Source organism: Tasmannia lanceolata, unplaced genomic scaffold (assembly GCF_043159265.1).
Source record: "Tasmannia lanceolata isolate RefF3 unplaced genomic scaffold, GAP_Taslan_0.1 ptg000004l, whole genome shotgun sequence".
Taxonomy (NCBI): domain Eukaryota; kingdom Viridiplantae; phylum Streptophyta; class Magnoliopsida; order Canellales; family Winteraceae; genus Tasmannia; species Tasmannia lanceolata.
Window position 1 is genome coordinate 8,807,641 of NW_027518681.1, and position 12,582 is coordinate 8,820,222.

The 12,582-nt window shown below is 43.8% G+C and overlaps 1 long non-coding RNA gene across 1 annotated transcript; it reads left to right on the top strand.

Moving 5' to 3' along the window:
• Nucleotides 1–10,417: 10,417 nt before the first annotated feature.
• Nucleotides 10,418–11,814, top strand: LOC143876238 (uncharacterized). Its single transcript, XR_013250339.1, has 2 exons — nt 10,418–11,311; nt 11,466–11,814. It is a non-coding gene; the product is annotated as an uncharacterized LOC143876238 (long non-coding RNA).
• The last annotated feature ends 768 nt before the right edge of the window (nt 11,815–12,582 follow it).

Here is a 12,582-nt window from a genome sequence, read left to right on the forward strand (position 1 = left end):
CAGTGGAAACCACCTTCAAATATTTCCTAAGTGTTTGAGTACCAAGCTTCCAGCTCGGCTCTCGCAGACTTAGGACGAGCAGCAGTGGTGCACTCCGGCTCATCCTAGTGGCTTGGAGATCAGTTCCAGCCAGGACGCCCGCAGTGGAAACCACCTCCAAATATTTCCTAAGTGTTTGAGTACCAAGCTTCCAGCTCGGCTCTCGCAGACTTAGGACGAGCAGCAGTGGTGCACTCCGGCTCATCCTAGTGGCTTGGAGATCAGTTCCAGCCAGGACGCCCGCAGTGGAAACCACCTCCAAATATTTCCTAAGTGTTTGAGTACCAAGCTTCCAGCTCGGCTCTCGCAGACTTAGGACGAGCAGCAGTGGTGCACTCCGGCTCATCCTAGTGGCTTGGAGATCAGTTCCAGCCAGGACGCCCGCAGTGGAAACCACCTCCAAATATTTCCTAAGTGTTTGAGTACCAAGCTTCCAGCTCGGCTCTCGCAGACTTAGGACGAGCAGCAGTGGTGCACTCCGGCTCGTCCTAGTGGCTTGGAGATCAGTTCCAGCCAGGATGCCCGTGGTGGAAACCAACTTCAAATATTCCCAGCACGGTTCTCGATGAAGCACAGAAATAATACGTACAAAAAAAATAAGAATGCTGTACAGACAGTTTAACAAAAAATGTATTTGTATTCAGTATTCATATTCGCATTACAAAATTGCTCTCTTCGCCGAGCTGGCTTACAAAGAATAGGCGTTACCGACTGTGCAAACAAAAAAGAAAGAAGGCTGCTGCTCAGGCCTCCTCGTCGGCCACCACCTCGGTGACGACCCCTTCGGGAGTGAGGGCTGCGAGCTCGCCACCCTCCGCCGAGGAGACGGCGGCCACAGTCACCTCCGCATCCACCTCAATAGGCCGGGAGGAGTCCGGTTCGTCTTCCTCCTCATCTTCCTCGTCCTCTGGAGGTGCATACGGGACGGTTAGCCCGTCCAGGGAGATGCCGGGGTGAATCCTCTTCACCTGCTCGGAGCAGAGAAGGAAACCCGCCCTGTAGGCCTGGAGGCCTAAGTCGAAGTGCTGGGCATCCTTCCTCTCCTCAGTTTCCTTCACGGCCGCCTCCACGGCCGCCTTTTCCTTCCTTCCGGCCCTCTCAGCCGCACTCAGGAGATCCTGCACGGCCTGGTTTTTGACCCTCTGCAGCTCGTCCTGTAAGCTGTTGAGCTCGGCCTCTTTGATCTGGACGGCTTCATTGAGCTCGCCGTTCTCCTTCTGGAGCTGGGCCTTTTCGGACTCGATCCTTGTGATCGTCTCAGAGAAGAGATATCGCTTCTTGGCCATATCCCTTGAGTACACCTGGAGTTGATAGAGGGCGGAGCTGATTGCCGCTTCGCAGGTCTCCGGCACCTCTTTTTCGACTGCTAGCCGGTCGCGGGCGAGGACACCCTTGTACATCAACTCTGCGGCCACCCGGGTATCCCCCAGGCCGGTGTCCGTTTTCTGCACGGCCCAGTTCGGGCGGAAGACGTTGTCGCCTCCAACCGTTGCCGTAGCCGGCATACCCAGTACTGCCCCGCCGTGCTTTGACCCCGTCGCCGCTCCGGACTTGGAGCTCTGACCCGTGGTGTCTGCCCGGCTAGATAGGGCAAGCTTATGCGTCGCCCGGCTGCTTTTAAGAGGCTTAGCCAGCGCGACCATCGGCGGGGTCGACTCCGGCACCTTCCTCTTCTTGCCCTTTGGTTGGGGCTGCTCCTGCGCTGGAGACGCGCCCGAAGACTGCTTGATTCTGTCCAAGAGGGACATCTGCTTCACCATTTCTGCAAAAGAGAACGGAGCGCAGTCAGCAATATGAAAGTTGAAAAATACTTCAGAAAAATAAATGCTATCCTATAGTGTCTACGTACGTGCCGGCGTCGCACGGCTGACCCCGAGTGCGACCAGCTCGGCCTCCTCTTCGAACTCTGAGCAGTGAACTGGACCTCGCTTGAGCTCTTCTTTGATCAGAGCGAAGGTCATATGGTCATAGTCTTCGAGAGCTGGTTTTTTACTAAGGCGGCGAGTGTCTGGCGTTCTCCATTGTAATGAGAACGGCCACTGCGAGCCCGGCGCGGTGTCCTTTACATAGAAGAACCTGTTCTTCCATGTGTGAATGGAAGAAGGTATCCCAGTGATCATTTTCATTTCAGGCCTCTGGCTAATGTAGATCCAGCCGCCGTCCTTATGCCTCTTCAGGTGCGCACACATCCTGAAGACGGGCACGGTGGGGTTCCTACGGAGCCGGACTTCAAGAAGGTACAAGAAGCCGATCAGTGTCCTCCAAGAGTTCGGGACGACCTGTGTAACTGCCAGCCCGTAGTAATTCAGTGCATCCGCAAAGAAGGGGTGGAAGGGGAGCCTAAGCCCGGCCCGGAAGGCCTCCTCATACACGCAGAGGTCTGCGCTATCGTTGCTGGCCCGATCCCCTTCGACAGCCGCCCTCAGAATGTACCGGCTAGGAATACAGTATTTGTCCCTGACGATCTGAAGCCTGTTCGGCCACAGATGGTTCACCTCGTATAGGGCCCCAATGTTATACTGCGGGTTGGCTTCCATCTGTGCCTCCGCTATCACCTCGACTGGCATGCGCGACGATTGAGGGACTGCCGCTTCGACGTCCTCATCATCGTCGCTGGTTTCTACCCGATCCGGTCCGTCCCCACAGGCCGGGATTGTGTCTAAGTCCACACTCATTTCCTCACCGCTCTCCTCGTCTATTATGATCACTAGCTCTTCGCCCTCAACACCGGCCTCCACTATAGGTGAGGCCGGAACCGCCCTCTCTGATGCCTCGGACCCCGATGCGGTACTGGTCGAACCGGACTCCCTTGAACTGGAGTCCGTCTCCGAACTAGTGCTAGACATAAAAAGCAAAAAAAAAGAAAGAAAGGCTAAAAGCTAAAAAAGATTACCGAACTGGAGTGTTGGACGAGGACCTCCGGGCTCACTGATCCGAAGCGGGCAGAAAACTTGAGCAGCCGAACAGAAGAGGAGGAGAGTAAAAGATGAAAAGTAAGAAATGAAGAGTAAACTCCTGTATTTATAGAGAAGCTGGGAAGAGCGGGAAAAATCCCGCCCATTTCCGCCAGCCGGAGTGCGCCACGTCGCCTTCCGCATTAAATGCGCCGCTCGCATTAAATGCGCCGCTCGCATTAAATGCGCCGCCTGCATTAAATACAAGGCACAGGTCCCAAAGCGCCAGAAGACAAAAGACCTGTCCGGCTGTCCGGACAGGATATGGGGCATTCGGAAGACAAAAGACCTGTCCGGCTGTCCGGACAGGATATGGGGCATTCGAAAGACAAAGACCTGTCCGGCTGTCCGGATAGGATCTGGGGCATTCGAAAGGCAAGAGACCTGTCCGGTTGTCCGGACTGGATATGGCGCGTTCGCTAGACGACAAAAGCGCTAGACGGCAAGAGACCTGTCCGGCTGTCCGGACTGGATATGGCGCGTTCGCTAGACGACAAAAGCGCTAGACGACAAGAGACCTGTCCGGCTGTCCGGACTGGATATGGCGCGTTCGCTAGACGACAAAAGCGCTAGACGACAAAAGACCTGTCCGGCTGTCCGGACAGGATATGGCGCGTTCGCTAGACGACAAAAGCGCTAGACGACAAAAGCGCTAGACGACAAAAAACCTGTCCGGCTGTCCGGACTGGATACGGCGCGTTCGCTAGACGACAAAAGCGCTAGACGACAAAAGACCTGTCCGGCTGTCCGGACAGGATATGGCGCGTTCGCTAGACGACAAAAGCGCTAGACGACAAAAAACCTGTCCGGCTGTCCGGACTGGATACGGCGCGTTCGCTAGACGACAAAAGCGCTAGGCGACAAAAGACCTGTCCGGCTGTCCGGACAGGATGATTCAAGAGGAGAAAAGACCTGTCCGGCTGTCCGGACAGGATAATTCAAAAGACAAGAGACCTGTCCGGCTGTCCGGACAGGATATGGCGCGTTCGCTAGACGACAAAAGCGCTAGGCGACAAAAAGTTTCACCAGCAAAGACCTGCCCGGCTGGCCGTTCACAGCCTTAGCCGAGCAGGACCCCATGACTTCCTGAACCAAGGATGTCCAGGACCCCTGGCCGCCCAGGCCCCTGGTCAAAAATTCAGCCATGCTGGATAGTCGAATGCCTTCTGCCCGGCCGTACTCCTTCAGGCTAAACGCCAAGGCCAGGCCAGGGCGCAGGAGTCTCCCGTCCAGCCACTATTTCTCCTAGCTGAGTCTGAGCCCGGCCTCAGCTGCCTGGAGGTCTTAAGGCCGGCCCGACGCTGTCTTTGCCTTCTCTTTGCTTCTTCTAGCCACTTTCATGGCTTGAAGAACCAGGGGGCAACTGATAGGGTCCGGACTTAGCACTGAGGGAATCCGGACTCAGCAATCCGGACTCAGCAATCCGGACTCAGCACTGAGGGGTCCGAACTCAGCATCCAATTAGCTTCTGGCACGTGGCCCTCACAAGGACCGTTGGAAGGCCAACACCTGTCTCCCCTAGGTGTGACACCTGGACCAATCAGGGACCTCCACCTGCCCTCCTTAGGTATGAAACCTGGTCCATACAGAGGCCACCACCTGGCTCACAACTACCACCTGTCTTAGACAGGTGGCTCAGAATCACTATAAATAGCCTTCACTTGTTCTAAGGTGAGGGTCCTGAAAATCTGAGAACCAAAACTCTAAGCTTTTTGCTTTGACATTGCTCTACACTCCTGCTCATACTGACTTGAGTGTCGAAGCACCCGTCCGGAGTATCACTCCGGGTTGGTCCTCTGACCCTTTTCTTTCTTGTCTGTACTCTGTGCAGCGCAGGACTCAACCAGCTATTCAGCCGTGGCTCGTTAGCCCGTACCACCCAGTCCTACCATAACCTGTTACCGATTTTAGGCCTAACATGGGCATCTGATCGATAGGTCGACGATCCCTCATCATCATAAGGTATATGTAGCTTCAGGAGGGAGGATCGTGATCATCAATTTTAGAAAGTGCGGACGCCACCACTAGAAAATAGTTAGGTACTAAGTTCAAGGATAATAGAAAATATGATCTAACTTGTCGGCATGATCAAATGATCTTTGATTAATCATTTAATCATTTGAGATTTAGTCATTAAGAGCATAACACTTGAATAAGTCAATTAGATATATAACATAAGTGTTTTTCACTTTGACTAGTAACAAAGGACTCACTTATCATTAAAAGTAAAGGAATCCGTATCTACAATGGGTTGCTCCCAATTTAATTATTTAAAGTCCTTGACATCAAAGTGATTCTTGTAAGTCACTAAATACAGAATTCTTTTAGGAGAAAAATAATTTTAAGTACAGAATTCTTGTAAGTCATATACTTACAAGAATACTGAGATTTAGCACAAGTACATAAAGTGCCAGCTTTATGAACAAAATTAAACACTTTAGTATCATATATGTGATGTACGTCTTCTGTATCCAAGGATCGTAGTTTAAGACATATTCACTGGTAATTCCTTACAATTAGAATACAATAATACTAAGTGAAGGCTCAAGTCATAGACACCTTCATTACACATGATGCTTTGTTGGTTGCCCAACACCAAGTTTTTTGTACAAATTCTTTTTCTATTAAAATATGTGAGGGTTTGTTAATATTTTTAATATAAATATGATTTAAATTTTGTTATTAAATTTTTGCTTATTTACCGCTTTATTGGCTAGTTTAAAAAATATGAACTTTTATTTCTTTCCCCGCCTAACAAATTTAGTCCCACATTGGAAAGTGGGAGAGATGCTCATTGGTATATAAAGCCATCATAGTGATTGAGAAGATGAAATTAGGACCCTACGTACATGAGCCACTGTATGGGTTCACAGGAGGGAATTGGGAAAACGGTTCGAAAACCAATTAACCAGACATGTGCGCGCAAATATCACACACACGCCTGCCCGACCTAGCTCAATTAATTTTGTTGATTTTTTTATTTTATAAAGCTAATAAAAATTTATTATTATGATATCCGACCCTTAATTAGGTCCCTTAAATAGATGACCATCAAATTTTTTTGTCGATTCGATCGTGGGAGTGTGTGACCGTTGGGCCCCAACCGTCACACAAACTAACATGTGTATTTTTTGAGTTACAAAACACTACTTACAAATATTTAAATTGTTTTTAAATTTAAGAGGGCAATTCTAAAGGGTTTCTTAACGGAGTAAAGGGTGTCTTGAACAGATACATTTTGCCTATAAAAAGAGTCGCATTCTTCCCATTTCTAATACAAAAAAACCTAAAAGTGCTTTTGTAATTTATTTTTCCCATTTATTCATTTAATCTTTGCTTGGACAATCACTGTTTTATAATAGGTGGTTCAAATCTATTCGATGTGCATAGTGCTTAGGTATCGATGACGTGTGTTGAGCTGTTGTATCTTGGGAATAATTGTGTTCAGATATGCTACACCGTAGTTTATTTCCACAGAAGCACGAATTCGCCTGGAAGGGAGTGACTTGGTCCGTGCCTCATTTCTCTACAACGAAGGTTTTTCGTAAATCTTTATTTATTTTTGTTCACTACAAACAGGTATGTCTAAAGCTACTTCATATTTTTTTTATCATCGCCAACACTTTCAACTATGGAAGCATGTATATATCTAGATTAATGGGCCTTGTAACAACTTTTTTGTTTGAAGGATTCAATATCTATATGAAGGTATAATATACTAATCATGCAACAATATGGATAGTCCCCTCCGTTTGGTTGCCAGTTAAATTTTGGTCCCAGGAAGTTTTAGTAAAATTTTGGTCCTATCCCATGTTTGGTTGCCTTTTAGCGCTAGTTTTTTTTTTAATCCCACTCTTGTAATGATTGCTTGTGTGGTGAATTTTTTAATCCCACTTTTGTAATGATTGCCTTTTCATCCCATCCCAAAATAATCCCAGGAACAAAAATAAACCCAGGAACCAAAAATAAGCTTGAGAAGAATTTTTTTCTTCCCAACAATTCAAGCAACCAAACAAAGTTTTTTTTCCCCCACCATAGTCCGGTCAACCAAACATGGGATTTTTATTTTACCGGGATACTTCTAGGACGTTTTTTTTCCCACCAATCTCCTGGGATTTTTTTTCTCCCACATAAATCCTAGGAACCAAAAAAAACCCGGCAACCAAATGACTTTTGGGTTAGGTTTGTTTAGACCGAATGACAAATTTGGTGGAAAGATGATTGTCCCAAATGTAATTCGGCTTGATTAAAAGTAATTTTATATCTGATTAGATTGTGGGTTTAGCCGGATAGAACCCTGGCTTTCGGGCTATAATTTATCCATTGTTGGGATTGATTTGGATCAGTGTCTTGTTTAGACACAAGTGAAGGCTCTCCAGTAGTTTTCTTATACGATTAGTGGAAATAGAGATAGAGAGAGAGGGAGGGAATGATTCTTCAACTTGATAAAACCGTGGTATGTCTCTGATTGTTTCTTGGTTAGAGTAGGAGGGAAAGACTTGTTATATAAGGCAACGTTATTCAAAGTGAGAGGGGAAGTGAAGGAGAGCCTTTCACGTAGAAACTAGTATTTCTCTTGGACACGATTATATCTTAGGGCGATATTTGGGTTGTGAGAAAAAAGAGGCTGGCAATTGTATTTAAGATACTAGTGTGAATCTCTTTATAATTTTGTTTCATTCTCACATAGTGGAATATCACGTTTCTCTATCGTGGTTGTACTCAATCTTTTTACTTAGTTGGCTACAACTACTTAGTTGCCCATAAAAAAAAAAAACTACTGATACACAAGGTAATCCCCAGTGTACATGCAAAACTCATTACCATTTGTTATTGGTGAAGCCTGATATAAGGAAACGAATTTTTAGGGTATTTTTATACTGGGGACAGTTTCGTACTTTCATGAATTAGGGTTTTTTCTCTTTATTGTAACGCGTCTTAGAACGCCATATAAAAGGGATGAGTTATCAGGAGATGCCCTAGAGAGGTATGAGGGTTTTGTAATCTTTTCTTCAGAATAGTGGAATCGTTGGCTTGTCGCTCTGCCGTGGACGTAGCCCATGCTAAACTGGTTGGGTGAACCACGTAAATTTGTGTGTTCTGTGTGATCTTTCGTTTTATCTTTGCATTGTTATTCTGCTGCGTTGTTAATTCTTATCACCATTGTTGAAATTAAATTCAATTGGCCTACAACACAGTGCATACACGATGAAATGATAAAACGAAGCACAAACTACTTATCAAGGGCACCTCTTTGGAGGAGATCCAAACTTCTACTTTTGGTGCATCGTTAGCCAGTTCAAGTCAGTGTCTCGGTACGGCAACATGGAAATGTTGCTTAGGGCATTCGAGCAAGAGCCTGTGATATCGACGTGACGGGCGCATCTCATCATATGAAGAGGCCCCAGCAGATTTAGGGCAGGACATTGATCATTTGTTCATGATCAAACAAAGCGAGGTCTAGGGCTCATTCAAAGTCAAATTAAGGGAGAAGGGTACAATGAATACATTGATTTGCCCATATTTTTGATGCACCAAGTTTTGCAACCTCCTATTGCCACTTTCAAGCAAGCAGGAGTTGCCACAGCCAAGCAAGAGTAACCCTATCTGATCGATCTACCGTTGGTGTCACTATTGCAGCCATGCCAGAGTCTATGATTGTTGTGATCGCCATAATGGATTTTCTAGAAGAGACATAAGAACATTTCTATCAAGAACATTTCCTACGAACCTACATAGTATTTTAAATAGCATTAATGTTCATATGTATGTACTTTGAATAATATTTCCTAAGAAGGTACTCTTATACCTTACAACACTCGATTTTTTTTATTTTTTATTTTTGTATTAATTGTTAGAAATAAGACAATATAGATTATCACCATAAGAATAATGTTAAATTCCTTGTATAAGCAATAAGATATAAGAGATTATAAATTTATGAAGCATTTAGTGTTGCAGCCCAACTCTACCTTATTCAATTCTAACATCTTAGTACGTAGGTCCATGCATTCATTTTATACGTACTAAGAAACAACATGAAAACCCTTTGTTCCCACCTGCACAGAAGTAGAGTTATGTTAGTTATTTGGGATTTTCTAGGGACCATTGCAGAAGTCATTTTGCGGATGGGTTGTTGCATGTGACAAAGGCCACCTCAGGTGAACTAAATGAACAAGACAAAATCTGCTGAAAAGTGAGCCCGTGTGGCTGCTCTCACATGCAACAGCCCAGTCGCGAAATGCCTTCTCTAATGGTCGCTAGCAAATCCCTAGTAATTTCAGTAAAACAAGAGCGTATTTCTGTCACAAAAATGACTATTGATGCTAATGTCTTTCGCACTGGAACGTTTGTTCGCATGAGACTGCAGCCACCTAGGATGAATAAACCAATAAGACAAAATCTGTTGAAAAGTGTGCCTATGTGGCTGCTCTCTCAAGCAACAGCCGTTCCGCCAAATGCCTTCTACCACGTTCCCTACCAAATTCCCTTTCACGTTGTGAAGGGGCACCTCGCAGGCTCGCAGCGGAGCCAACAACTCGGCTTTCAGCCGAGTTCTAGCCTCAAAAAATAAAATAAAAAATACGAGCAGTTTTAGAAAGCGTAAAGAGGAGCCTTCTTGGAAGGACCCCGAAAAACCTAGAAACATCTCAACAATATTAAAAAAAATCCCAAAACCTAAAAAAAAGAAGGTGACGTGGAGATCGAGTGGGGGCATCCAGTCCTCTCCCCCACTATTTAAAAAGCGTCTCCAATCCTTTGTCCGATCTTCAGATATTTTCCTCTCTCTCTCTCTCTCTCTCTCTCTAGGAAGCTTCGTGATGCCCTCAAAATGAAGAATCCGATCCCTTCTTCTTCTTCAATTTCTCTTCACCATTGCATTTCATGTAAGATCATCACACCGTTTGAGATCTTTGCGAGGATTATAATGTTCGGACGCTTTTTGCATTACTCTTGTCTTTCCGTTTTAAGCGTTTGATTTTTCTCAGATTATTCGAAATAGCTAGCTTCAGATTTTTATTTTTTTTTGTTACGATCTCTTATATTATGTTGAGATTTTAGACTGTGTTTTGTGAAAATTTTAGTAGTTTGTTGTTTCGTTTTCCTTTTTCAATGTCTTGATCGGATATTTTTGGTGATATTGCAGATGAAATTTCAGAGAAAAGTGACACCTCTTCAGTTCGAGGTAAGGAGGATGCAAATTCTTTCTTTTTTCTCTACTTTTAGATGTATAGTAACTGAACTTTTGCATAATTGTGGTTTTCAGTTTTTGCTTTTCTGCTGATTTAACAGATTTAGGTTTTTTTATTTTTTCAGTACCTTTTCACTCATTACTTCAGTCTGTTACTGTTTCCCATTATGCAAGTAATGAGAAGAACTAGTTTTTGTTATTCGTGTATTTTCCTCTCTCTCTCTCTCTCTCTCTCTCTCTCTCTCAATGTGTGCTTAAATGCTTGTTGATTATGGTGATCTTGTAATGAGTGATTAATCATTCACACACACACAAAAAAAAAATCTTGTAACGAGTTCACATTTATAGTGACAGCAGAAGCTATTAGTTCTTTTCAAGATGAAATATCTAGTGATGAGATCAAACCTGCGAGATCAATTTATGTGTGGAGACACTAGATTGGAAATTAATGTCTTTGAAATCTATTAATTTATGTGTGGAGACACTAGAAGCTATTAATTTATGTGTGGATTCACTAGATTAGAAATGTATGTCTTTGATGAAGTCTCTCATACTGACTGGCAGTCTAGAATTGATTAGTTTCATGGTTCTTTAAGATATGTATATGTTAATGCTATACTCACAGTTATGGATGCTTGCCATTTAATTAAAGATGGTACCGAAAAAATGCAAGTGTTCAATCATAGAATTTATTGATGAAAAATAGTCTGGGATCCTAAGCTTTTCTTTATACATTTGATCGGAGTTTCTATGGTTCAGTGGTATCATTCAAAGAAAAAAGTTCAGTGGTAGGCATGCTCTAGGGCAGACATGGGATAGTGTTTGTGGTACTGAGATGGTGAATTCTTTGGAGTTGGCATGGGACCACTTCCACAGGACTTTAGACTAAAGTAGGTGTTGAAGACCTTTTATTTTCTTTTACTTTTTTTTGTACATGGCCATTATGAGAGGAGAGTGTGTTCTAACTTGATCATTATTAAAAGGAAAATAGATGCGATCATATGCTGAATCTAGACTCTAGAGGAGGTTGATGAATATATTGTGCAGTGAGCCTCGCAAATACATAGGCTCAACCTTGTCTGAGGGATAAAGAATTGGAATGTGAACCACTAGCTTTCCTCGAGAGGTAAATCAAGGTGGCTTTTGGATTGTTGGTCATCTATTGAAGTGTTTATTCATGTTGGACATTTTATTTTTGGCTCCATATATTATTTAGAAGCTTGACGATGGGGATGAATTCAATGCGCGTAGGAATAAAAGGGCGAAATTGTCATTTTCAGGGCTCCCCAGTTAAATCAGTCAACATGCCTTGGCTTGGAGCTTCATCGAAGATTTGGAAGACATAAAGTCCACTTGAGAGCTACAAAATTTGTCAGAGGTCATTAATTCATATTTTAAGTGAATAAGGGTAGTTTAGGCATTTTGAATTTATCATTGAAATCACTCAAGTGACTTTAATCATAATAGAATGCCCAGTATTGCCCCCAATTTAACAAAGGAAGGGGGGTGTTTTCTTTTTCTTTTTAGCATCAGGACACTTTTTCTCCATGATGAATGTTTTTGTTTTTGAATGGCTATGTTATGATGAATGATACAAATAAAAGCTCTCTCATATAGATATTCTCTTCTCTTCGATCTTGATGGGATGTCTTGATCGCCCGTTGGTAGGAGGCCTGTAATGTATCTTTCTTCTTCTATCTTCTCAAGGTATTCTCTAGTTTGAAATTGAAGATACCCAGTTTGTGTATTTTCATAAAGTCAATCACTAGTTTTCGTAGAGGGTTCTGTTAAGAGCATCCATATAGGCAATCTGAATTCAAATCTGTTATCCAAAGGTTAGATAGAATCAATATGAATTATCAGAATTCTAAGGAGTGTTGATTTTGAGATCCAATGGTTAGATCAATTTGATCTTGATTTGGATCAACTAGGTTAACCCTAATTGTGATTTTCGAGACATTGGAGGGTTGGAATTAATTTTTTTTTATAGAAAGTGTGTGAAACTCAAAATTTCGAACTTCATATTGGGGATGTTGCATAACCTAGTGTTAGAGTTGAACTTTCTCTATTACTCCTATACCATATTTGGTATCAGAGCCTAAGTTCAATGGCTACTTGAAGTACTACTAGAGCCTATAGAGGAAGATTGACCAATAAGGATGGATATGATCTCATCTTCGAATTTGCTTGAAAGAGACTTTTTGGACAACAATTAAACATAAACTCTAATCAAGATGGTGATGATGTGGCTAACATTTTGATTCCCGTTAACCAAGGAGACCCAACACCTAAGGTGAGCTACTAGATGGATAAGAAAAGTGCCAAGTGGTTCTTAGTTCTTACACCTAGAGCTGCCCACAGAGTCAACCTACTGAAAACAACGCCACAGGCACTCGT